Raw genomic sequence first — 27,000 nt, 5'->3', positions numbered from 1 at the left:
ATGTCATCTTTCTACTACGTCTTCTAACTGTGGTGTATTTTACATTTACTCAAATTGTGTGCTAAATTTCCATAGAAAATATTTTATCTATTTGGATTTCACAGAATTTTGAGTTGAGAGAGAAGGTTTGCACTTGTTTTGAACATATAAATTCATAGTAGTCTGGGGCTGGAGGGACAGCCCAGTGGTTAAGAGCATTTGCCATTGCAGAAGACCAGCATTCAGGCTCCAGAGCCCGTATCAGGAGGCCCACAACTAACTGCCTGTGACTGCAATTCAGGGAGACTTGGTGTCCCTTTCTTGCCCTTATGTACACTGTGTGTATGTGCTACTCAGACAAACATGCACGAGTCTACATACGTGACAAAAATAAAACGACACACAACAGACACGTAAACACAGCCACAGCCACACAGGCATATATGCACAAAGACATGCACACACCCTCCAACTTGTGATCCTCCTGCCTCAGCCTTGATGTGATGAGACTACACATGCAATTACTGCTGTGCTTGGCAATTGTAAGTATTTTAAAACACTTTTTATAGATTCTCACACAGTATACCCTTTTGCGCACATATCTTTATTTGCAAATGTTCATCACAATGAGGCATTGGTCTGGTTTGAAGCCTCTGGAGTCTGCTACACCATCAATGCTGGATCCTCACTGGGACTCCTTTCAGATATCCTGTTGTTCTGTGTTGGGGAGATCCTGCAGCTTTGGACCTTCAGGACCTTCAGGACCTTCATGGACTCCAGCAGCTCATCCAGGGGTAGATATGGAGTGGGTCAACTCAAAGCCCTGGATCTGGGTGTATGTAGCTGAGTTGGTGAGTCTGCCAGCTATCCTGTGCCTGTGCCACCAGGACCAGCTCTCCTGCTTTGTCCAGGCAAGGGGCAGGGTCAGCTCTCCTGCCTGAGGCCACCAGCAACAAGTTGAACTGGCTTTTTGGTGCACATGCCATTGGGGATAGCTCTCCAGCTTCATCATGGTGAGGAGCTGGGCCAGCTCTCCTGAGTGCCGCAGCCAATAAGGGGCAGGGACAGCTCTTCTGCTCCATGCTGCCCAACCACGGGGCCGGGCCAGCTCTGCATAGCCCTGGGATATCAGCATGGCCCCATTCAGCAACCCATGCAGGGACACCTGCATGACCTTTGGTGGTACCATAGGGCATGAACATCAACACAGACCCCCGATGCTGCAATACCATGAGACCAGACATGCTCCTCGGTGGCAGCATGGGCCAGGACCTCACGATGGCCTCAGTTGGCAACACAGGCTACTCACATCACGCTGCCCTTCACCACCCTCAAGTGCCCAGTTCCGCCTCTCTTCATAGTGCACAAACTGGTCCACTTCTCTTTCTTTCCCATCGTTCCGCCACATACCTACTTGCTCACTTGCACATAGTGGCTCCCATGGTGGGCCTCTGGGTGTCTTCTGCTTGCCTGCACTGCATCAGCAATGACATCTTCTTTTGGAAGGTAGAATCATTAAATGTTTGCCCAACTCAAAGATGCCAAAGGAAATAAGTCCCTGGTGAAAGTTAAACACAGCACAGAAAAACTGCAGTTCGGCATAGAGTCTCACGGTTGAACCGCCATTACACCCAACTGGAGAGATTAGCATGTAGGGCCAATGATGAGAAGTAAACACAGCAGAGCATGTCAAGTCAGCTGTGGGTCTCCTTTCTGCAGACACTGCTCTTCTTCCTGGGCTAGGATGAGGTCCGGGAGTCCCAGAGACTCATATAATGGTGAGTCTCAGAGAGAGATGTCACAGGCCCACTGTCACTTGTGTTTTTTATTGGCTCTACTGATGGACAGTGCAATTCACCATTTCCCAGGGAGCAAGAACAGCAACCACCTTTGCATCTCCAATTCTGCCTCTCTTTGTAGCCTACAAACCACTCTGCTTCTCTCTCTCTCTCTCTTTCTCTCTCTCTCCCTCTCTCCATCTCTTGACCACCTACTTGCTCAGTTCTATTATGCCTGCCCATCAAGAATAAGGCATGGCCTATGGCTGCCCACTAGCAGCCCTGACATCCACCCTTAACCTACTGTGTACACATAGTAAGAGCTGTCATGGCACTATTCTTATTACATTTAAACTTATTTTCACCACTCTGAATAGGTAAGAGGCCTCCTTCCCATAGAATCCTCTCGTGTCATCAGGATCTCAAAGACTCACCCTGATGACACCCCTTCCCACACCACTGCCATGCTCCCCCTCCCGCCCCTACATGGGAAGGCAGATATCTGCTGCTCAGGCGCAGGCCACAACAGTCAGAAGAATAGAGAATCCCTGCTGCACCAGGGGCCACTAGCGCTTCCAGGTGCCCAACCCCCAACTCTGATGGAGACTCTCTTCTGGACCAGAGGTCATGCCAGCCACAGGAAATACAGACCACAAAGACTGGAAGACCAAAGAGGAAATGGAAACCAAGGAACAAAACACCTACCCAACAAAGACAAACTCAGAAATCAGCACCTAGACATATAATCAGTCCAATCCCAGATGCCCAAACTCCAGTGTAAGAACACAACCAATGACAGTCAGAGCAATATGTCAGCACCAGAGTCCAGTGAGCCTACTAAAATAACTCCTGAATATTTCAACACAAGAAAACTACCTTAAAACCAACAAAACATCCAGGAAATCTGGAACTCTATGAAAAGACCTAATCTAAGAATAATACAAACAGAAAGAGGATAATCCCAGCTCAAAGGTCCAGAAAATATTCTAAAAAAATCATAGAAGAAAAATTTCCAAATTTTAAGAAGGACATGTCTGTACAAGTACAAGACACTTACAGAATACCAAATATATTGGACCAGAACAGAAAGTCCCTTTGCCACATAATAATCAAAATACTAAACACACAGAACAACAACAAAAAAGCATATTAAAAGCTGCAAGGGAAGCCAGGCATGGTGGCGCACGCCTTTAATACCAGCACTAGGGAGGCAGAGGCAGACAGATAGCTGTGAGTTTGAGGCCAGCCTGGTCTACAAAGTGAGGTCAAGACAGCCAAGGCTACACAGAGAAACCTGTCTCAAAAAAAAAAAAAAAAAAACCAAAAAATCTGCAAGGGGAAAAGGCCAAGTAACATATACATTACCCCTGACTTCTCAATGGAGACACTAAAAGCCAGAAGGGCCTGGAAGGGAATAACATTGGTAATTAATATCTGTCAACATCAATGGAATCAATTCCTTAATAAAAATACAAAGACTAACAGAATAGATGTGAAAACAAGATCCATCCCTCTGCTACATCCAAGAAACACACATTAACATCAAAGATAGACATTACCTCAGAGTGAAGGATTGGAAAAGATTTTCTAAGCAAATAGACCCAAGAAGCAAGCTGGTGTAGCTATTCTAATATCTAACAAAATAGACCTTCAACCAAAATTAATAAAAAGAGATGGGGAAGGGCACTTCATACTCATCAAAGGAAAAAGCCACCAAGATGATGTCTGAATTTTTAACATCTATGCCCCAAATGTGAGGGCACCCACATTTGTAAAAGGAACATTACTAAAGCTTAAATCACACATTAGTAGTGGGAGATTTCAATACCCCATTCTCACTAGTGTACAGATAAAAACTAAACAGAAACAAATAGAGCTAAAAGATGTTCTGAAACAAATGGACTTAACATATTTACAGAACATTTCAGCCAAACACAAAAGAATATAACGTCTTCTCAGCATCTCAAAGACTTTTCTCTAAAATTGGTCGTATAATCTATCACAAAGCAAGTCTCAACAGATCCAAGAAAATTGAAATAAGCCCTTGTATCTTGTCAGACTATCACAGGTTAAAGTCGGACTACAACAACACAAACAACAGAAAGCCTACAAACTCATGGAAACAGAATAACTCTCTACTCAATGACCACTGGGTCAAGGCAGAACTAAAGAAAAAAATTAAAGACTTCCTAGAACTCAACAAAAATGAGGGCACAGCATACCCAAACTCATGGCACACAATGAAAGCAAGGTTAAGAGGAAGGTTCAGAGCACTAAGCACCTTTATAAAGAAGTTGGAGAGATCCCATACTAGCATCTTAATGGCACACCTGAAAGCTTTAGAAAAGAAAGAAGCAAACACACCAAGAGGAGTAGACATCATGGAATCGTCAAACTCAGGGCTGAAATCAACAAATTAGAGACAAAGGAAACAATACAAAGAATAAATAAGACAAGATCTGGTTCTTTGAGAAAATCAACAAGATAGACAAACCCTAAGCCAAACTAACTAAAAGGCAGAGAGACACTATCCACATCAACAAAATCAGAAATGAAAAGGAGGCCATAAGAGCAGACACTGAGGAAATCCAAAGAATCATTAGGCCTTACTTAAAAAACCTGAACACCACAAAATTGAAAAATCTAAATGAAATGGATGGTTTTCTAGAGAGATACCACTTACCAAAGTTAAATCAAGATCGGGCAAACTACTTAAATAGTCCTATAACCCTTAAGGAAGTAGAAACAATCATTAAAAGAACCCTCCCCCAAAGAAAGGCCCAGGGGCAGATGGTTTCAGTGCAGAATTCTCCTAGACTTTCAAAGAAGAGCTGATACCAATGCTCTTAAAACTATCCCATAAAATAGAAACAGAAGGGGCATTACCAAACTCACTTTTTGAGTTCACAGTCACTCTGATACACAAACCACACAGAGACTCACCAAAGAAAGAGAATTACAGACCAACTTCCCACATGAACAAAAATAATCAATGAAATACTCACAAATACAAGAACACATAAAAAAGGTCATTCCCCATGATCAACTAGGCCTCTTACCAGAGATGCAGGGATGGTTAAACATAAGAGAAGCCATCAATGTAATCCACCATAGAAACAGACTGAAAGAAGAAAGCTACGTTATCATCTCATTAGATGTTGAAAAAGTCTTTAACAAAATCCAACACCCTTTTATGAGAAAAGTTTTGGAGAGATCAGGGATACAGGAGACTTACCTAAACATAATAAAGGCAATCTACAGCAAGCCTACAGCCAACATCAAATTAAACGGAGAGAAACTCAAAGCAAGTCCACTAAAATCAGGAACAAGACAAGGCTGCCCACAATCTCCATATCTCTTCAATATAGTACTTAACATGCTAGCTAGAGCAATAAGACAACTGAAGTAGGACAAGGGGATACAAATTGGAAAGGAAGAAGTCACAGATGATATGATAGTACTGTAGATGAAAAAAAAAATGGACAATAGCCTTGAATGCATTGGCACAGGAGACAACTTCCTGAACAGAACACCAGCAGCCCAGGCACTAAGATCAACAGTTAATAAATGGCGCTGTCAATAGTACAAAATGGCAACCTCCAGACTGGGAGGAGATTTTCAGCACCTCCACATCCGACAGAGGGCTGACATCCAAAACATACAAAGAACTCAAGAAAGTAGACATCAACAAATGGAATAAGCTTATCAACTGAGCAATCTCAAATGGCTGGGAACACTTGGAATGTTCAACATCCTTACCCATCAGGGAAATGCAAATTAAAACAACTCTGAGACTCTATCTTACACCTGTCAGAATGGCTGTGACCAAAGATACAAGTGATAACTCATGCTGGTGAGCATGTGCAACAGGGGAAGATTTCTCTGTTATTGAAGGGCGTGCAAACTTGTACAACCACGTTGGAAATCAATACGGCAGTTTATCAGAAAATTGGGAATCGATTTATCTCAAGAGCCAGGTATACCACTCCTGGACTCATACCCAAAGGACACTCCATCCTACCACAAGGACACTTATTCAACTATATTCACAGCAGCTTTATTTGTAATAGCCAGAAACTAGAAACAACCTAGATCACCCTCAACTGAAATACGGATAAAGAAAATGTGATACATTTACACAATAGAGTATTACCCAGCTGTTAAAAAAAACGTTATGAAATTTGTAAGTAAGTGGATGGAACTAGAAAAAAAAATTATCCTTAGTGAGGTAATCCAGACCCAGAAAGACACACATGATATATAGTCACTTATAAGTGACTAGTAAAAGTAAAGAATTATTGGACTACACTCCACAGACCTAGAGAGGCTAAGTCACAAGGAGGGACCCAGGGAAAACAAACGGATCTCCCTGGGGAGGAGCAATAGAATAGATTTCATAGGTGGACTTGGGGGCAGATGGGGATGGGGACAGAGTGACCAGGTCGGTAGTGGAGGGAAAGAGTATTGGAAGAAGCGACTGGATTTGGGGGACACTTTTTGGGCTGATGTAGAAACCTAGTATTATGGAAACTCCCTGGAGTCTACAAGGGTGACCCTAGCAAAGACTGCTAGTAGTGGGGGACTCAGGGTGTGAACCAGCCATCTTATGTAACCAGGGAGACTTCCGGTAGGGGAATTAGGACACCAAACCAGCCACAGAACCTTTGACCCATAACTTGTCCTGTCTGCAAGATGTGCTGGGGTAAAGGAGACACAGAAATTGTGGGAGTGGCCAACCAATGACTATTCTAACTTGAGACTCAGGACACAAGTGGAAGCCCACATCTGACATTGCCTGGAGGGACAGGATCAGAGGCTGGATAGCCCAGAGGCCTAGGATAGAACCAAACATGACTGGCAAAAAAAAAAAAAAAAAAAAAAAAAAAAAAAATCCATGAAATGATCCCTAATTCTACTCCACTATACTTGTAGATCGGAGCCTAGCATAATCTTTATCAAAGAGGCTTCATCCGGCAACCAGTGCGAGCAAAGACAGAGACCCACAGCTAAACATTATGCAGAGCTTGGAGAATCCCAAGAGAAAAGAAGGGTTGTAGGAGACAGAGGGGTCAAAGACAAGCAGAAGAACCCAGCTCCTGCCCCCGAATCAACTAAGCAGGCCTCATTAGGGGCTCAGAGACTGTTTTCTTTCACTGGAAGAGACTGAACCGACAAGCAGGGAGCCGGCATGGGTCTGACCTAGATCCTCTGCATATTTGTTATGATCGTGTAGCTTGGTGTTTGTGAGAGACTCCTAACAGAGGGAGCAGGAGCTCTTTTACCCGCCGTGGGGACCCTTTCCTCCTACTGGGTTGCCTCCTCCAGCCTTAATAAGAGGGAGGTGCCTAATTATAGCAACTTTTATATGTCATGTTTGGTTGATATCCCTGGGAGGCCTGCCCTTTTCTGAAGGGAAACAGGGGGAGGAGTGGATCCAGGGGAGAGGGGAGGTGGGGCCACTGGAGAGAGGGGACACCCCAATCAGGATGCTATATATAAGAGAAGACTAAATAGACAGGTGTGGTGGTGCACATCTGTAATCCCAGCATTTGGGAAGGCAGAGGCAGGTGGATCTTTGTGAGTTCAAGGCCAGCCTGGTCTACAAAGTGAGTCCGGGACTGCCAAGGCTACACAGAGAAACCCTGTCTCAAAAAACCAGAGAGAGAGAGAGAGAGAGAGAGGAGAGGGAGGAGAGGAGAGAGAGGGAGGAGAGAGGGAGAGGAGAGAGAGAGAGAGCGTATATGAATAAATATGAAAAAGAAAAAAAATTTCCACAATATCAAGAGATAAGTGTAAGAACTAGAAATGGTGAGATAGCTCAGCAGTTAAGACCACTTGATGTTTTTCCTGTCTTTATTTATTTATTTATTTATTTATTTGTCAACTTGATACGAGCTATAATTATCTGGGATGATGAACCTCAGTTGAGAAAATGCCCACGTACTATTGTCTGTAGGGCATTTTCTTCACTAATCATTGATGTTGGAAGTGCCAGATCACTGTGGGCAAAGCCATGTGTCTGGTCTGGGGGGTATACGAAAGCAGGCTGAGCCATTCACGGGGAGCAGGCCAGGCAGCAGCACTCCTCCACCGTCTCTGTCCCAGTGCTGCCCTCCAGGTTCCTGCCCTGTTTCAGTTCCTGCCCTGTCCTCCCGAGGTGATGGAGGGTTACCTGAGGGCTGTGAGATAAAAGAAGCTCTTTCCTCCCCAAGTCACTTTTGGTCATGGCGTCTTATTTTGGCAATAGAAAAACTAACGAAGCCAGTGTTTCTACAAACGACCCAGATTAAGTTCCCAACACCCACATTAGGTGGCTTATGATCGCCTATAACTCCAGTCCCAGGAGATCTGTGCCCTTTTCTGACATCTCAGGTACTTCACACACAGGGGCTACACGAACACCTCCAGGCAGACACTAACACACATAAAATAAAAACAAATAAATCTTTTTAAAATGCAAATGTATATAATGGTTAACATAAAAACATAAGTAAAATTATTTTTTGAGAAAATGAAGCTTTTATTAAAAAATAAAATCAGTGCACACGGTACTTATATCCTAGTATTCTTCCCTGAGTAGTCAGTGTGAAGGTCTCCGTGTTGACAGAGGAAGTGATCTGTTCAGTTGCATGAAGTACTTCCAGGCTGCTGTGTAGGAACAACCGCGGTGAACGCTGCAATGACATGTATGCACCTATCCGATGGACATGCCTGCTGGATGTACGTATCAGACTTGATTTTGAACTTGGGGAGAAGCCAGAAATGTGTGTAGTGGGACTGTGCTGTGGATTGCTGCCTAAGCTCAGATAGTCGGAGAGGAAGGGTTAGAAGACTTTACAATGTTCATGGCCGTATTTTAATCCCCCTTGCCTCCTGAGGCAGTGTGTCCCCACCAGGACCACAACCCACACCTCAGTGCCGAGCCTACTCAAATCCAGAGCACTAGAATCCACTAGTCTTTCCTCTGGGGGTTCTTATGGGCTGCACGTGGCCCTATTGGGACCCTTCTTGCTTTGCTGGACAGGTGGCATTTTCTTCTAGAACTTCTGTGGACAGGCAGACACTGCCTTGCCAGGTTCCTGCCTAGAGAGCATGTGAGATGCTCTGAAGAGGTGGATGTCCATCCTGTCCACCCTGGTCTCCAACGACAAGGCACAGCCCATGGGAACCAGCTTAGGGTCCCCAGGGAATCGAATAAGAAGGCGTCTTTGCATCTCCGGGGTTCTGAGCCCTGTGGTCAGTGTGCAAGGGACGCAGCCTCCTCTGAGAGGAGGACTTTTGTACTCAGTGCTCCTGGGTCAGGGAGCTGCAGCCTCAGAACTTCAGTGTCCCTTCCCTCAAAACAACTCACAGAGAAGAATATGATACTCTTCGCTGTCCCAGTGGGACTGTGAGAGGACAAACTGCTGAGGTGACACACCCAAGGAGAGACAGAGGTAGCTTAAACCCACCACCCCAAACCCAGAGCTCTTTAACCGAACACCGTAAGCCAAGTTATCTACTGTAACATCCGCTGTCGTGTCTGAATGGCTACAGAGCATGCACTTTTAAAGTCTTCTGAAATGGTCCCCTTCAGGTTGTCCCCCACATGCAGAGAGTATCTTTCCACTTAGGAATCTGTTTTTGTATGTACCAGTAGCCTCCGTTTTCCTGCCACTTCTACAAGGACCTTAGGGCAAATATATATAAAAAAAAAACCTGTTGATACTGGCTTTAGGGTAGATTCACACCAAGAGAAATAAGGGTGATTTTTTTTTTTTCTTCTCACAAATGTCTGAAAGCAAAAGGCTGTCAGTTATCAGTATCTGAGCTGACAGTCATAGCCACCACGGTTAGAAGGAAGGTCCCATCCTCCGCAGCTTTGCCACAAGTGGTGAAAGTCTCTTGCCTAGAGCCCAGACAGTTATAATGAAATTGCTCACAGTTTTCCCTCAAAATGCGAACTGAACCTGTGCTGAGGTTTGAGAATTCAAATTTGCTCCCTGGGCTGGAGCCTCGGTGGCCAGCCCCGGGGCAGAAAGCAGAAGTGGCTTCGTTTCTTTGTCCCAGCCTCATACTGCAGAACTTGCCTCAGACTGGCCGTTGCTCAGCGTCTCCTGGTGGGACCCACCGTGATATGGTCATGAGCCATTTGAGCCACATGCTCTATCGGGGACTGGTAATGGCGACTCCTCCTGTGAGAAGAACTGTTACTGCCCTGCCCTCCTCATCCACAGCTATGATATAAATTTCAGTCTCACAACCACCCAAAAGGCAGAGAGCACTCCGGGCAGCTGGCCCTCTGAGGCTAGACAGTCCTGGGGGCATGGCTTGCCCGATCTCCCAGCCTAACTTTTCCAGTCTTCTGGGGCCCGTCCTGTAGCCCGCGGACTATGCTGTCTCGGAGGAAAAAGAGGAAGCACATTTCTGTTTGTTTCCTTCTGCTTTCTTAGGTGGTGTGGTGGAAAGGTCAGATCCTCCCCCCTGCCCCCCCCCCCCCGAGAAAGTGGTATTTGGTTAGTGCTCAACATTTAGCAAAAATAAACAAATAAATACATTTTTTTTTGGTGATAACAGACAACACAAAGAGATGTTTGTACTTGCAGGTTCATATTCTTCATTTAGTATCTTCACATTAAAAAAAAAAAATACTTACAAATGCACGGTTTTCTTGTCATTCGTCCAGATGAGAGATTGTGTAGGGATGATTCACGTAGTGTTTACACTGCATTAGGTGTGGAAGTCATCCGGGGGACACTTAAACTATCTGAAGCTGTGAGTGCAGTTTGGATGCAAATCATTTTATAGAAGGGAGCAGGGCACCTGCAGAATTTGATGACTACTGGGGCTTCAAGCTGTAACCACCGTGGAAGCCAGGGGACAGCTCTGTCTGTCAGTCTGTGGACCTAGTACTAATATAGCTGGACTGTAGCTGGGTTAGGTCACTCCCTAGTAGAAAAAGAATGAATAAAAATACATCGAAATGAATGTCCTAATATAAAGGATTGCAACATATTCTCTTCATTCAGTGGAGCGTGCGGCAGTCTTCATTACAAATTCCGCACAGCTGATTGATTCCTAATGCTTTTATTTATTTTTGCCAAACCCTTGGTCTAAGTCAAACTGTGGTCTCAATTTAACCATGATTTGACAGATCGGGTTCCCTCCTGACCCACACTTCTTTACCCAATATATTTATAGTTACGAACTCTGACCTACAATCTACTGGCAAAGATTCGCCATTAGCTTACACATTATGGTTATTAAATGGACCACTTTCATCTCCAGCTCTGTGCGGCTTTGGATTCACTTGTTTGTCCTTGGCACCAGTCACTTTGATGGTTTGGGTAACAGTTTCCAAGCACTGGAGAACATTCCTCAGTGTTCTGTGCTTTCTGCACAGTTTAACCTATTTTATTAGCATTTCTTTTACCTTCCTCCTCCCCCTCCCCCTTTCCCCAAGGCTCGGGAATTATTGTGAAAGAGAAGAGTCAAATGACTTTAAGAGCCAGACGTGTTTGTTTTCTGGACACAGCAGGACATTTGCGCATGCGAATAGAAACACCATGCACAAGACATGGGCAAGCTCAAGCCAGACAAAATTTCCCCTAGAGGGTGAAGGTGGGCACCAAATCCCATCTCTGGCGGAGGGGTTATTGGTAATTGGTAGCTGCTGGAAATGGAGGATCAGGCTTTTTTTTTTTTTTTTAGGATGAGTCCTCTGGTGTGTTGGCCACCCTTCAGGAAAGACATTCACATCCTAGAGTATGCAGCTAGCTCATGCTCTCATGTCACTCATGGGCAAGTAGTGGGAGGTCACAGGGAAAAGGCAAAGCCATTTCTTATGTTCTTACAAATGAAAATTTGTTTGTCATCTGTAGGAATAATTTCATAAATAAACCTCATCAAGCCACACTTAGCATTAAAAAAAAAATCTTTTATTTCCTTCCGCTTGGATCCACTCTGATTTGCACTAATCCTATCTGCAGGGCCTTTTACTTTTGGCCTGAAGTTATTAATCCCTCCCTGGGCCCTCCCCTTCCCCCTGACAGCCAGGAGGGTTTGGGATTGGTTACCCCAGGTGCCTGTCAACACACTGCAGATACACACAGTGTGCTGAACATTGCCCTTGGCCATGTCATCTGTTCTCATCTTTAATTTCTGCTCCTCAAGAGTTAGATACATAAGATAGATGCTCAGAGTCCTGAAGTTTAGTGGCTTTCACGGTGTTTTCCCATTTTCTGCAGTGAAAGGGTGAAAGAGGTGAACCAGTACTGGCCAGCATATTGTGCCTCCCACCCATCCCACACTCCCTCCAAGTAAACAGTAATAAGGAGCACTAGGTGACCCGGATGTAGGAAGGGATCCAGCAGGGAGGAAGGAGGAAGGAGTCAGGGGAGAGGGCGAGGAGGATGGGGGAGTGCTGTAGGCAAGGTGGAGACCATTAAAGAGGCACTTATGTGTGCATGGAAGTGTCACTGGTTTAACCCATTGGTACATACAACTGATACATATTAATAATTACCACTCAAAACAAAATACAGCCAACAGGAAACGTCTGGTCTTGTCGCCTAGTCACCTTCACTAAGGTGAGGGACCTGCAGCCTGGATTGTCCTATTTCTTTTCCCAGATACTCAGAGAGAGGGCCTGCAACAAGGAGGCGTTTCCCCTCTTGTTAGGCTCTTGAGGCCTCTGGGGATGCACTCTACAGAAAGTCTCTGATGTGTCCACGAGAAGGTCCCTTGTGACAAGTGGTCCAGGACAGCTGCTAGTTTACAATACCTAATTTCACGGAAACAAAGCCAGTGTGAACCGTGACGGGCTTCTCCATTTCAGCTGAGGAAACAGCCGCAGTGCAGTTAAGCGGGCGGGCCTTGGTCGGAGTTTGTACCCCTAGCCCCCACACTGGGGTGTGGGTCAGTTTCTGTCTCTTCTATGGCTCTCCTCCTCTCTGGGGGCTGATGGCCACCAGTCCACTGAAGCAAGAGGAGCAGAAGATGAGACACAGTGACGTAAGCGCGACAGAGATCAAACCCTCCGGGAACCACTCCAGGAACTAGTTCAACTTTACTCAGGGAAAACAAAGGCGATATAACCCTTGGGGAGTGGGTGGGGGATTTCCAGGATAGGTGTTCATAATTGGTTGAAACCAGGCACTTTTAGGATGCCTATTTTGCATTTGGCAGTATGCTCCTATCGTATGAACAGGAACACAGTACCTAATTATCCTATAGGCTCAGGGAGGGGAGAGCTAGCAGGGAGCCACGTCAAGGGCCTCATATCAAATGTGGTTAGGGGCATCTACATCTATAGACACTCTCCGGATGGAGTCAGGCAGAGAGCCGCAGGCCCTGTAAGGGAGAGGAAGTCCTGTACCTAATGCAGAGCTCATAGTGGCTCTCCAGACTGCAACTTCAAACAGCAGGGGTCTTTCAACACTCTCCTACTCCAGGCTTCCTCCCACCCTCTTCAGTGCAGGCGCAGTACATCTGGAAGGAGCCCTGGAGCTCTGGCAAGATCTTTGGGGGGTAGTTATATGTTAGGGAGCGAGGCTGCTGGCACAAGGGACAGGCCATTGAGTTGGTCCCACCTGCAGCCCCACAGCAAGTGCCCTCCGACAGAGAGTTGTGCCAAGCAGAGGCCCTAGGTATGAGCTCTGTCCGTGCAACAGATGTTGCCCCTGGGGTAAGGGCTAGGCAAGTCCCTTCCTGTGCCCATCTCATCTATCCTCCCACAGTCTTGAGGGAGATTCCATCTCACGGAGGCATCCAACCTCGACCTAACTCACGTATCCAAGAATGGAAACTGGAACCGATCTTGCTCTTTCCGCTCCATCGCCCACCGAGATGGTACTCCCTGGAGGGTCACTGACCCCACGGCAGACCCTGCTCCTGTTAACCCCAGACTCCCATAGCTACTGAGTACAGCCTTTGACTCCCTCTGCTTTTCTCCAAAGCATGTTACTCAAAAATTCCTTTTCATCTCTCTCAGCTCTCTGTCAGTGACCTGCTACAAGGCTGATTCTCTGGAGCCTGAGTGACGATGTGTCACAGGGTCTGTGACCAGGACTCCAGCATTGGGTCCCATAGGATCCCAGATGAGAGGTGCTGGTGAGTCTGGGTGTCCACACTCTTTCCCTTTCTTGGAGATTGGGGCTGGTGTTCTGATCTGTGTACTGGAACTCGGTGTTTTGGTCTGTGTACTGGGGCTCGGTATCTGTGGCCTCAGGGGACCTCTCACAGGGCAGAGCTGAACTGAACAGCTCACAACCTGCATCCCTAGACAGATCTCAGGGCCACATTTTGATTAGGTCAGGCATTTGCATATCCAAATGAAGTTGTGGGAAAAGATGTGTCTTTTAGTCTACTGCCGTTTCTGGCTGCATTCCTCCATGGTTCTGGAAACGGGGACCAGAAGGCTAGCTGGGATGACTCCTGAAAAATCTGTACAACGAGGCAGAGAGAGAGTATGGCAACAGAGGCTCCTGTTGGCGTCCATTAAAACAAAACAAGCTGGGTGCCCAGAGAAGTGCACTGAAAAAGGCCCCAAGCCCCACCTCCCAACAGCAGACAAGGATTTGTCTAGATCCTTAGGGCTTAACAACCAAGGTGACTCTTGCTTCCTGGCACAGAGTCCCTGTTCTTGGCTATTCCCTCTAAGATGGAGGAGCCACGGATCCAGAAACATTTCCCACGTGGCTGTATTTTTGTGGTGTTTGCTTGGCTGTCACCAGAACACATGAAGTCCTTGGGCGCCATTTTACCTGGTCCATATTCTGGTAACAATGCGGGTGGCAGTGATGAGCCTAACTCCATCCCACACTTCTGTGTTCCTGTGAGTCGTCTCTTTCTTCCCACCCACTGGCTTTCTGGGGACCCTACAGCCACCTCCCAGCATTCTCCACGATTCCTGTGTGGGAGTGAAGAGCACAGTGGCCTGTTGGCTTAGAAGTGTGTGATGCCTTTGGTATTTCCTTTCTTTTAGTTGGAATGTCAAGTCTTCATTCAGTCTGGGGAAGACTTCCCTGTGCTGCTCATGACCTCTAGGAAGGCAGCAGGCAGAGTTTGAAGGGAAACCCCTAGAAGATCCTAGCATTCTTGCTGTGGCCATGTCAGGTGTCCTTCTAAGGCTTTCTTGGTGTGGAGCTTAGCTGGGCGCAGCCACAGGTTCTTGGGGGCCATGTAGATGCATCAATACCCATCTTTTCCAGTGAAAGAAAACACTACACAATGAGGCTGTGGATTTGAACTCAGGGCCTCATGTTTGCACAACAAGCACTCTTACCCACCGAGCCACCTCCCCAGATTCATTCTATAGCTTTTAAATATAAAATATTATGAATGTTGACATACACACATCTTGCCTCTATGATCTTGACAAGTTGCTCAATGTGTATTGTCCAAACTGCTAGAAAGCTAGGAGATGGAAATATTTCCATCACTTCTGAAAATTCCATTAAAACTTTTTATGTCAATCCCCCTTACCAGGGATGCCACCATTTTACCCATTTGAGAATTTTGTTTGAAATGTGATTTTTGTATATTTTTAAAATTTTAATCACAATGCCTGTGAGATTTATTCATTTTGTAAAACAAATGGGTCATTGTAACTTTTTTACTGCTAAGATGACTTATATTAAATGTATTCACCAATAGCTGTTTACCCATTACCTATTGATGGGCATTTGGACTGTTTCTGGTTTATTTTTGTCTTTCTGTTTTTTGTTTTTTTTTTTTTTTTAGCAAAAAATAATAAAACCATTATGTATTAAACTCTTGAAAATGGAGTTCCTGGGTCACTTGACGCTTTTATATTTGACTTTAAAAAATTATATATTTTTATTCTTTGAGAATTCCATGCATGTACACAATGAAATATGATCATGTGCTTAGCTCATGAGGAGTTGCTAAGGCGTTTCCAAAAGCCACCGTGTCCACACATTCTCACTAGCAGTGGACAAGTGTAGGAGAGGCCCAGATACCTCCGTGTGTTTTAGTTAACACTTCTCTGCTACTTAATAACCTTGAGCACTTTCCCACGCACATTCTATTCACTTAGAAATTTGGATGTAAAGTGTTCATTCAACTTTTCACTTGTTTTTTGATGAGTTGTCTAAGTTCACAAAATGATTTAACGTGTGTGTATGTGTGTGCACGTGTATGTGTGTACAGGTGAGCATGTGTCGTGGTATACAAGTGACAGTCAGAGGACAAATTCTGAGGGTCAGTTTCTTTTTCCACCGTGGGTTCTGGGGATTAAACTTTAGAACCATCTTTATCTTTTGATTCAGCTTGTTGGGGGACAATCTCTTCCTTCTCTTCCTCTTTTCCCCTCTTCCTCTTCTTCCCCTCCTTCTCCTCTTCTTGCTCCTGCTCCCTTTCTTCCTCCTCCCCCTCCCTCCTTCTTCCTTCTCCTTGAAGGAGCTGGAACCCAGAGCCCTGTGAACGCCAGGGCAGTTCTCGGCCACTGAACCATGCCCCTCCCCTGGAGATCTGTGTGTGTTCTGGTACTTCCTTGATCAGATTACATGTGTTTTCCTTTTTTTTTTTTTTTTTTTTTTAACAATGTCTTCTTTTAGTCAGAAGAAAATTTGGATTTGAGTGAAGCCAGATGCAGCAGTCTCTCTCCTCCAGCTCCTGATCTCTGTGTCCTCTTTTAGGAGGCTTTGTTCTCAGTTGAGCAGATATTTCTGTTTCCTTCTGGGAGCATTATGGTTTTGTTTTTATAATGCATGTCTAAAACCAATATAAACACTGTCAAAGTACTAATGTGATACTTCACAGAAACATACAAAAATCTTGAAGTTCATGTGGACACAGAAGACTTGACTTTTCAGCAAAAATAACAAAAGAAAAGTGCTTATGATGCCAAATTTCAAAATATTATTACAAAGTTACAGTAGCCAAACATCACAGTATTGACATAGAAACAGACACATCTACCAGTGTAACAGGATAGAGAGCTCAGAATAAACCCACTCAAGTCAGTTGATTTCTGAGAAAGGTGCCTGGGCTTATTTTCATAATTGATACCCACACTGTTGAAAGAGCTTGGTTTCCCAAATGTCCCCTACCATATACCATCTCCTTTTAAGCCACCTCCTGCCTGTGCTCTCACTGCAGTTACCCTAAATTTCCTGGTACTCCTTTGGTAGGACCCTATGCTAGTTGGGTTTTTATTGCTGGGATAAAACAAGAAGAACATAAAAGCTGCTTGGAAGAAGAGATGATTTATTTGGCTTACAGGTTATAGCCCATCATCAGGGGAAGCAAGTCAGGAACTCAAGGCAGGAATTTGGATGCAGGAACTGAAACAGAGTGCATGGAGGAATGCTGCTTGCTGGCTTGCTCGCCTGTTTTCTTATACACCAGATTGCCAGGGAATGACACCACCCACAGTGGGCTGGGCCCTTCCGCATCAGTCAGTAATCAAGAAAATGCCCCATCGCCTTGTCCACAGGGCCAATCTGATGGGGGAAAGTTTCTTAATTGAGGTTCCCTCTTATGAGATGACTCTAGCTTGTGTCAAGTTGACAAAAGTCTAAGCCACACACAGACTCTATTTAGAGTGCCAGGTGAACTATAAAGGCGTTCAAGAGTTAAAACAAAGCTTCAGCTGTCTCCTCCCACTTCCCCAAAAGGAAAACCAGTCAGCCAGAACACATGTGTGGTGGTGCCTGGTGCTTCAGTTCCACGGGGTGTGAGTGATGTCCATAAGCTTGATGAAGACATGGGATGCTGCTGCTGCATTTTGCCATGCACAGGGGCATTTAAGGAGGACAGGGACTCTCTGGAAAGAGAAAACCTGAGGCCTTTGCATCTCCTTCCAGAAAAAGAATATCAACAAATCCAGGTTACAGAGCAGGTAATATACCCTGACTCCAAAGCTTTAACAACAACAATAGTAAAAAGACCAAAAACATATACTCTATGGCAAAAATAAGCAAAAAGACCAGAGGGCTGTTCTCACACACTTGTCAGCTGTTAGGACAGTAGCAATTTTAAATCTTATTTATTATTCTTTACATTATTATATAGTGTGCAAAATTAACATGCTTCCTTTTATAAGTCAACTGGCCGTTACAGATGTGCCCTGCTTTTACATGGGTGCTGGGCATCCAAACTTAGGTGCTCATTGCTTGTCCACAAAGCACTACCAACTGGTTCACATCCCCAGCCCCCAGGGTTTAGGCTTGTTTGCACAGGCTCAGAGCACCAACGTTAGCCTAGAGCCCCACCCAAAGCCTGTTTACACTGACAGACTGGTTAGCTCATGAGATGTATCAAATATTTAATATCTAAAAAATGCTCATATCACAATGCACTGTAGCCTGGCGTTATTCCCTTCATGGCTGATAGGGAGCTCTATTTCCTGTCACCACCTAGCATCATGGGAGAGGATTGGGACACACTTTTCTAGCTCGGGACAAGATTTAAACCCTAAACTGTGGTAAGGTGTACTCAACAGTGAGCGCACACTGCTCTTGAACTGAACATTAGTAGGTTGGCACATTACACTGAAGATCATCTGCATATAATGTACAGGTGGCATATATGCTAAAGTATATGCTGCAATTAAAAAAAATGCTCACACTGCTTTAAAGAAACTCGGGTGAGAACACAGTTCCCTCACACGCTATCAGCAGTGCTCGTCTTTCCTTCCTTAGACCTAAGCTCCATTTAAAGGCTTTCTCCTTTAGCTTCAAAGATTTACTTGGAATGCCTAGTGCACGCTTGCTGGAGGTGAGCGGCCTCAACTTTCGCTTATCTGCAATAACTACTTTATGCTCGGTTTTCTTCACTGGCTATAGAATTATGGGAGTGGGTTAACTTTGCTGTTGTTGTTGCTTTTTTCCTTTTAGGGATTTAAAGTTATGTTTTCACTGTCTTCTAAGATTTTATTTTCCCAAGGATAGCATCTTCAACAAATGGTGCTGGTCTAACTGGATGTCTACATGTAGAAAGATGCGAGTAGATCCATATTTCTCACCATGCACAAAACTCAAGTCCAAGTGGATTAAAGAACTCAACATAAAACCAGACACACTAAATCTGTTAGAGGAAAAAGTGAGGAAGAGCTTGGAACTCATTAGCACAGGAGGTAACTTCCTGAACAGAACTCCAACAGCCCAGGCTCTAAGGTCAACAATTAATAAATGGGACCTCATGAGGCTGAGAAGCTTCTGTAAGGCAGGAGACACTGTCAACAGAACAAAGCGACAACCTACAGACTGGGAAAAGATCTTCACCAACCCTACATCTGACAAAGGTCTAATATCCAAAATATATAAAGAATTCAAGAAATTAAAGTCCACCAAACCAAATAACCCAATTTAAAAAATGGGACTCAGAATTAAACAGAGAATTCTCACCAGAGGAACATCAAATGGCTGAGAAACAATTAAAGAAATGCTCAACATCCTTAGTCATCAGAAAAATGCAAATCAAAATGACTCCGAGATTCCATTTTACACCCATCAGAATGGCTAAGATCAAAACCTCAAATGACAGCACATGCTGGCAAGGATGTGGAGAGAGAGGAACACTCCTTCATTGCTGGTGGGAGTGCAAACTTGTATGACCACTTAGGAAATCTACCTAGTGCTTTCTCCGAAAACTGGGAATAGGGATACCTCAAGACCCAGCTATTCCACTCCTTGGAATATACCCAGATAATGCTCCACCACACAACAAGGACATATATTCAACCATGTTCATAGCAGCCTTATTTGTAATAGCCAGAACCTGGAAACAACCTAAATGTCCCTCAGTCGAAGAATGGATAAACAAACTGTGGTACATTTACACTATGGAATACTACTCAGCTTTTAAAAACAAGGAAATCCTGAAATTTACAGGCAAATGGGTGAAACTTGAAATGAAAATCCTGAGTGAGTTAACCCAGACCCAGAAAGACTTACATGGTATATACTCATTTATAACTGGACACTAGCCCAAAAGGGATGTCACATGAAAGTCTTCACTTACCAGGAGATCAGGATAGATGCGGGGACTTCCTATTGGGACTCTAGGTGAGGGAAATATGGGAGAATAGGGAAACAGAAAGATCCAGAAGGTCCTAGAAACCCACAAGAAGGACATCATGATGGGCAGATCTGGACTCAAGGGGGTTCTGCTCAATCTACTGCACCAACCAAGGACAACACATGCAGTAAACACTGAACCCCTATTCAGATCTAGCCAATGAACAGGACATTTTCCACAATTATGTGGAGAGTGGAGACTGACTCTGACATGAACTCTCATGCCCCATATTTGACCACTTCCCCTTAGTGGGGAGGCCTGGTGGCACTCAGAGAAAGGATAAGGAGGTTATCAGGATGAGACTTGATAGGCTGTGACCATATCGTCGGGGAGGAGGTCACCTTCTGTTACAGACCTGGGGGGGGGGGGAATAGGATAAAAGAAGGAGGGAGGGAGGGAAGGATACAAGTGAGGGGATAACAATTGAGATGTAATCTACATAAATTAATAAAAATGCAAAAAGATTTTATTTTCCCATGATTTAAAACATGTATTCTTTAAGAATTTCATGCAGTGCAGCTCCATCTTATCCATCTGTTTTCTTCTCATGTTCATGCCTTGTTTTCTTTTTTCTTTCCTCCTCCTCCTCTTCTTCCTCCTCCTTGGCTTTTTGAGACAGTTTTGGCTATCCTGGGACTCTCTTTGTAGACCAGGCTGGCCTCGAACTCACAGAGATCCACCTGCCTCTGCCTCCCAAGTGCTGGGATTAAAGGTGTGCTCTCTTTTCTTTTTTCTTTCTTTCTTATTTATAATAACTGAGTCTGATAAGTGCTGTCAATATACTCATAGCTGTGGGGTCATCCAATGGAACATGGACCAAAGGCCATAATGCCAAAGAAGATTGACTCTCACTCCCACTGCCGCTGAATGTCAGTAGCTCAGAGGACATCATGGAAGAGGCGGGTGTAAAGATTGTAAGAATCAGAGGTCATGGAGGACCAGAGTGGGACAGTGTCTTTGGATGCGACAGGACCACAGTCCTCATTAGCTAACAGCAGCTGTGGTTGCCTGAATAGGAGTTCACAAGGTCAAACCGGTCAGGTAAGCATTCCTTCATGGATAGGGTAGAGGCACATGAGCCTCCACTGTCTTCTGACTTCTGTTGTCTCTGTCTGATACAGCATTGGCATACATTGCTTTAAGTTGTTCCCTTTAATATGTTTTTTCTCACCCATTGTGCTTTGGGTAACATTATTTTTTATTTTTAGGATTCTGGCCATGAAGAGCCTAAGTGTGTTTTCCTTCTGTGTGGCGTTGTCCACCTCTGAAAGGAGCCACTCTTGCTCCCTAGTGGGTGGCTTCTGCCTTGGGCCGGAGTTATTTACTGAGCACCAACTGTGACGCACTACATAGCCCTTTCCCCTATAGGAAAAGATGGAGTTAGTGGAACTTGCTTGGTGTGTACTACATACACAGAAGTAACATCGACGTCAGATTCTCCTCAGCCCTTCGTAAGTGTCCTGGCCCTGCCCTTTACACTACTGTCCTACATCACCCTGTAGGTCTCCTCGGCAGGACAACATCTACATGAACAAAGACACCATGTCAGGAGAACATCCACTTTCCCCTTTGCGTGTTTCTGAACCTCACACTCCAATTTCCGCCAGCCCTTAGCTGTGCCTACCCCAGTGCCCCAGTGCCTGGCTTATCTACAGGGATGTTTGAGAGTTTTTCTAAGCTTCTGTTCAAACCCAGTTTTCCCCATCCTGTGGTGACTCCGAGAGCTCTGCTGGGGCCTTAGGAAGAGCCATCCTTCCATATTGGGAGAGGGGTTTGTTTGTTTGTTTTTCGAGACAGAGTTTCTCTGTGTAGCGTAGGCTGTCCTAGACTCACTTTGTAGACCAGGCTGGCCTTGAACTCACAGCAATCCACCTGCCTCTGCCTCCCGAGTGCTGGGATTAAAGGCGTACGCCACCATGCCCGGCTCCATCCTTCCATATTGGTATCCATATCTGCTCCCATACCTTACCCATTGGAAGAAGGGAAGCCATTTGATTCAGTTCTAGGGCTTTGAAATTGGGTCTCAGGGAGGCGAGGGTTGGGACTGGGGAGCCACATGGAGCTGAGCCTGCTGGACACACAGCTAGTGACCAGCAGAGACAGAGTCAGGCATGGACAACCAGGCTGTACTTTCCCTTTTGTTCCTCGGTCCCACCGGGCTCTGCTTGACACAGTCCCAGGGGACCTTTCTGTGAAACTCCAGTTGCTCTGCCAGTCACCAGTGAAGCAGGTCTGTCATTGGCTAGGGGTGGGCAGGGCGGGCATCTGCTGACTTCCCACTTCTGCTTTCTCCAGGAAATGAAGAGAAAGCCAGCACAAGTGATTCATAATGAAACACAGTTGATGGCTGCCATACCAGGCCAGCTCTTCTCGTTCCCCTGAGCTGAGCCAATTGAGGCTGGGGATGGACGAAAAGCCCACACTATGTGACATCAGCAGACTTTGAATGCCACCCCTCCAGGTATGTCTTACTGCTCTTGGACAAGTCAGGCTGGCCTAGTGGGGGCTGCTTGCTGTGGTAGGACACCCCACTGCCTCCTGCAAAGCTGACTGCGGAGCACATGTGTGACCATCAGTACCTTGTCTGAGACCAGGGTGGTAGAGAGGAGAGCTGAGTGGCAGGAAGTGAGCAGTGGAGGAAGTCGTGATTAGCCCCACTCAGTGCCTGTGTCATTGGAGGGTTTTGTCACTTGTGGGCTTTGCTGAGCCGGCCAGGCACCAGCTCATCCCTTTCTCTCTGACCACAGGTTAAGTCCTTTTTAAGGCTCTGCTGAGGACTGAAGGTCTGCCACAGCTGGGAGAAACTAGCCCTGACTTGTGCTGGTTGTCATGGTATAGAGAGGGGCCGCTGACAGTGACACTCTCCCTTTTAGGAGCTGTGTAACTTCTGAAGGGTGGATCATCCACCCTGCCTTCAGGAAATTGGAGCAGACCTGGTCCTGCCCTTAGCTGGCCCCACCCTTGCCTGCCCCAGGATCTGGTAAGTAGAGGTCTCTGTAGCCCCCCCCCCCCCATTTTCTCACCTAAGTTGTCACATTCAGCTTTCAAGAGGCAACATTTCTGCATAAACAGGAGCAGCTGGCTCACTGAAGATCGATTCCTTTCTCCTTCAAAATCCAACCTTCTAGAACCTACCCCTTTGTCCCAGTCTCAATGAAGGCGTCGAGTACAACCTCTCCGGGGAATATTTCAATTTTAATATAATCGTCTATTTTTATCCATTTAATTGTTCAATGACCACTCAAAATTGGTAAAGGGACAATTAGCAGACGGGGGCCTTTGTGTGCAGTGACATGAAGCGAGTTTGAGGTCAGTGTGCAGGAAGGACAGGGAGGGTGCCCATCCGTCCGCTGAGAGGAGACTGAAGGAGCTCAGGCCTGCACTGCCGTTTCTGAGATTTGCTCTTAAAAGGCTCCAGGAAGGAGGCCTGGAGGCCAGTGTGGTGGCTTGGGGTGAAGGATATGCTGGGGACTAGCTGGAGAGGTGGCTGTGGGCTCAGTGTGGGAAGATCTTGTCTGTCCATCCTGGGTGTCCGGTGTGAACTCCTATGAGGCTGAGAAAGTTTTCTTTTCTTTTTAAACAACAACAACAACAACAACAAAGTTTTATTATTTTGTATGCATAGATGTTTAGCCTGTGGGCATGTCTGGGCATCACCAGAAGAGGGCATCCGACACCGTGGGACTGGGGTTTCAGGTGGTTCTGCGCTACCATATGAGTGCTAGGGATTGAATCCTAGTCCTCTAAAAGAGCAAGCAGCTAGTGCTTTTAACAGCTGAGCCACCCCCCCACCCCCAGGAACCCAGGAACAATTTTAACACTGAGCAGATGGAGGAACAACTTTTAAAAGATACAGAGGGCAGAGGGCTAAGAATAACTAGATCACATGAGCTGACACCTCAGTTTGTTATTAAAGATCATCGCTTTTTTGAGGACCTTTGTGCACCCATCTTTTTTTTTTTCCTTCAGAGACAGTTGTTGTCCTAGCTTTGGGATTATAGGTCCCTGCTTTTATTTCTGGCTCACCCAATATCTTTAAATTGATAGCACATGTGTCGTGGTTTGAACAAGAGTGTCCTCTATAGGTTTATATATTTTTTCTCCATTAATTAATTTATTTAATCACTTTACAGCCTGATCCCAGCCTCTCCCTCCTCTTCTCCCAGTTCCACCTTCACTCCCTCTCTCCCTTTCCCTCCACCTTCCCCTTCTCAAAGAACAGGAGCCACCCCACCCCCCGTTCCCCCAATGGATACCAAACCATCCTGGCACATCAAGTTGCAGCAGGACTAAGCACATCCTCTCCCACTGAGGCCAGACAAGGCAGCTCAGGTAGGATAAAGGGATCCAAAGGCAGGCAACAGAGTCAGAGACAGCCTCTGTTCCAATTGTTCGGGGACCCACATGATGACTGAGTTACACATCTGCTACATATGTGTAGGGTGTTTAGGTTCAGTCCATGTTTGCTCTTTGGTTGGAGGTTCAGACTCTATGAGCCCCCATGGACCAAGGCTAACTTATATGAGGTCTTCTTGTGATGTCCTTGACCCCTCCAGTTCTCTTTACGTTTCCTCCCACTCTTCCACAAGACTCCCAGAGTTTGGCCTATTGTTTGAATGAAGCCTCTCAGAAGACAGTTATGCTAGGCTCTTCTCTGCAAGCATAGCAAAATATCATTGATAGTGTCAGGGGTTGGCTCACTCTCATGGAGTGGATCTCAAGTTGGGCCAGGCATTGGTTTGCCGTTCCCTCAACCTCTTCTCCATCTTAATCCTTTCATGTCTTGTAAGCAGGACAAGTTTGTGGTCAAAAGTTTTATGGGTGGGTAGATGTCCCTCTCCTTCCATCGAAAGTCCCACCTGGCTACAGGAGGTGGTGACTACAGGCTCCATATCCTCCGATTCTAGGAGTCTCAGCTAGGGTCACCTTCCTAGACTCCTGGGATAGGCTCATAAATTTTAATTATTGGTCCTCAGTTGGTGGAAATGTTTGTGATTATAAAGTGTGGCCTTGTAGGAGAAGGTGAGCTACTGGGTGTGGGTTTTGAGGTTTCAAAAGGTTCACTCTGTTTCTAGTGAATGCGTCTCTTTGCCTCCTGGTTGTGTCTTAAGATGTAAGCTCTCCTACAATTTAAGATGTTTTCTCTGAGAAAGAAGTAAATTACCCTCTCTGGTACAATATTGTTTTCTGGTGTTGGCATAATACAATGAGTGAGAGGGGTTTTGTTTTTAATCTCCAAAGGCAATTTTAATAATAAAAATTATTTCAGAAAAAAAAAAAAAAAAAAAGGATGTAAGCTCTCAGCTGTTCCTGCCACCATTCCTTTGCTCTGACATCATGGATTCAAATCCTCTGAAACTTTTAGCCCTACATTAAATGCTTTCTTTTATAAGTTGTCTTGGTCATGGTGTTTTATTATAGCAGCAATATATGGCTTTATTTTCTACATTCTTGAACTTCATTAGCCTGAAGATGAGTACAATGTGTGTGTGTGTGTGTGTGTGTGTGTGTGTGTGTGTGTGTGCATATTTGTGCAGGTGCACTTCCCTATGCATGCACATGTGGTGGGCAGAATTTGATCAGGTGTCTTTCTCCATTGCTCTTCATTTGTATCTTTGAGGCAAGGTCTCTGAACCTAGAGTATGCCCTTTTGGATAGATTGGTCGACCAGCAAGCCCAGGGGAGTCGCCTATCTCTGCGCCCTAGAAGCAGGGATGCAGATCTGCGCTGTTGTACTAGCCTTTCTGTGGGAGTTAAGAAACGGAACTCAGGTCAGCATGTTTACACTGCTCTAAGCCATCTTCTTCAGCCTGAATTAAATATTACCGAAGACTTGCTTAATTGTCTCAAAGCTAGCTATGTTTAAAAATTTGTTTGTATTGCTGCACATCCCTTTAATTTGCTAGTCTATAATCCCGTGTATCACTCTGTTACATGAACATAGTTCTCTGAGATTCTGGTGATGGGCAGTGAGATAACTTTAATCTTTTCCTATTACAAGCACTGATTCTATGGCTATTCTTGCACAGTATGCTAGAGTATATGCAAGAATGTCTTCAAAGTGTGTATTCTAGAAACAGAATTGGGTCATAGGCAAACCTATCTTTAGCCTTACTGTTTGTTTCTGAGACACCCCTCACACCTCCTGCAGATGTGAAAGTCTGTTCTACAGTATTTGCATGCTACTTACATATATCTCCCCCTCCATGTATAGCTGAATCTGAAGGAGTGGAAATCTACAGATCTACATTGTGGATCAATTTATTGAACCATCAGCAATATAACTGCTTCTGTTCCACATTCTCACCAACAGTTAATGGTAACAATATTTTTAAAATGCACTTTAGCCTTTCATTTTTCAGTCCTTTATCCAGCTGAAAGTTAGTTTCCTCCTGTGCAGTGTGGGTTAGAATGTTTTTAAATTGTTTTTGTTCTTCAACTTTATTTTTTGAGCACCCTATTGATATCACTCCCATCTTTTCATTAAGCCACTTCTGTGTCCCCCTTTCCAAAATATATGGCCTCTTCTTTGTTTATTATTGATATATATTATATATACATATATATACATATGTGTGTTTGTATACAACGTCACGTATATATAATCTACTTAGTCCTTTTACTGTTGCTCAGGTGTACCTGTGTCCAGGGCTGACCATTTGGGATTGGACGACATCCAATCTAGCTCATTGCTAGAAGAAACTGTTTTCCCTCCCTCAGAGTCACTGACAATCTATAGCCTTTCCTGTAGGACTGGAACCACATGAAATTTCCCCTGGCCATGTTGGCATGTCTACTGGTGCTGCCTTATGTTGCTCTTGCTCAGACAACCTAACTATTGAGATTCATGTATGTGCTTTCCTTGTCATGTCAGGGGGCACTATCCAGCACAGGTGTTCTAGGCCTCTGATCTTACAATCTTCCCACCCTCTCTTCTGTGATTTTCTCTGAGCCTTCAATGTAGGGATTGCATTGTAGAGACATCATTTGGCCCTTTATTCTCTGCATTTTGACCAGTGGTTGGCTTTCTTTAATACTCTCTGCTGCAAAAAGAAGCTCCCTTGATGAGGGTGAGAGCTGCACTTATTTGTGGTATAAATATAAGCAAGTAGAATATAGGTAGAAATCATATTGGCTTAATAAACGAGAATAGGCTGGCTGTCTTTATCATTATAGAAAATTCTAGTTGGGCATCTACTCAGTGTTGCAGTGTTGTATC

The 27,000-nt window shown here is 45.0% G+C and overlaps 1 protein-coding gene across 1 annotated transcript in view; it reads left to right on the top strand.

The window, feature by feature from the left end:
* Positions 1-22,619: 22,619 nt before the first annotated feature.
* Wdfy4 (WDFY family member 4) overlaps positions 22,620-27,000 on the top strand; it is a 238,370-nt gene continuing 233,989 nt past the window's right edge. Inside the window, exon 1 of the mRNA XM_051141818.1 lies at positions 22,620-22,761. The gene's annotated coding sequence lies outside the window, so the exon portion shown is untranslated. The remainder of the gene's footprint in view (positions 22,762-27,000) is intronic.

Source organism: Acomys russatus, chromosome 3 (assembly GCF_903995435.1).
Source record: "Acomys russatus chromosome 3, mAcoRus1.1, whole genome shotgun sequence".
NCBI lineage: Eukaryota > Metazoa > Chordata > Mammalia > Rodentia > Muridae > Acomys > Acomys russatus.
The sequence above is the reverse complement of the archived record's forward strand: the minus strand, read 5'-3'. Positions and strand labels throughout refer to the sequence as shown.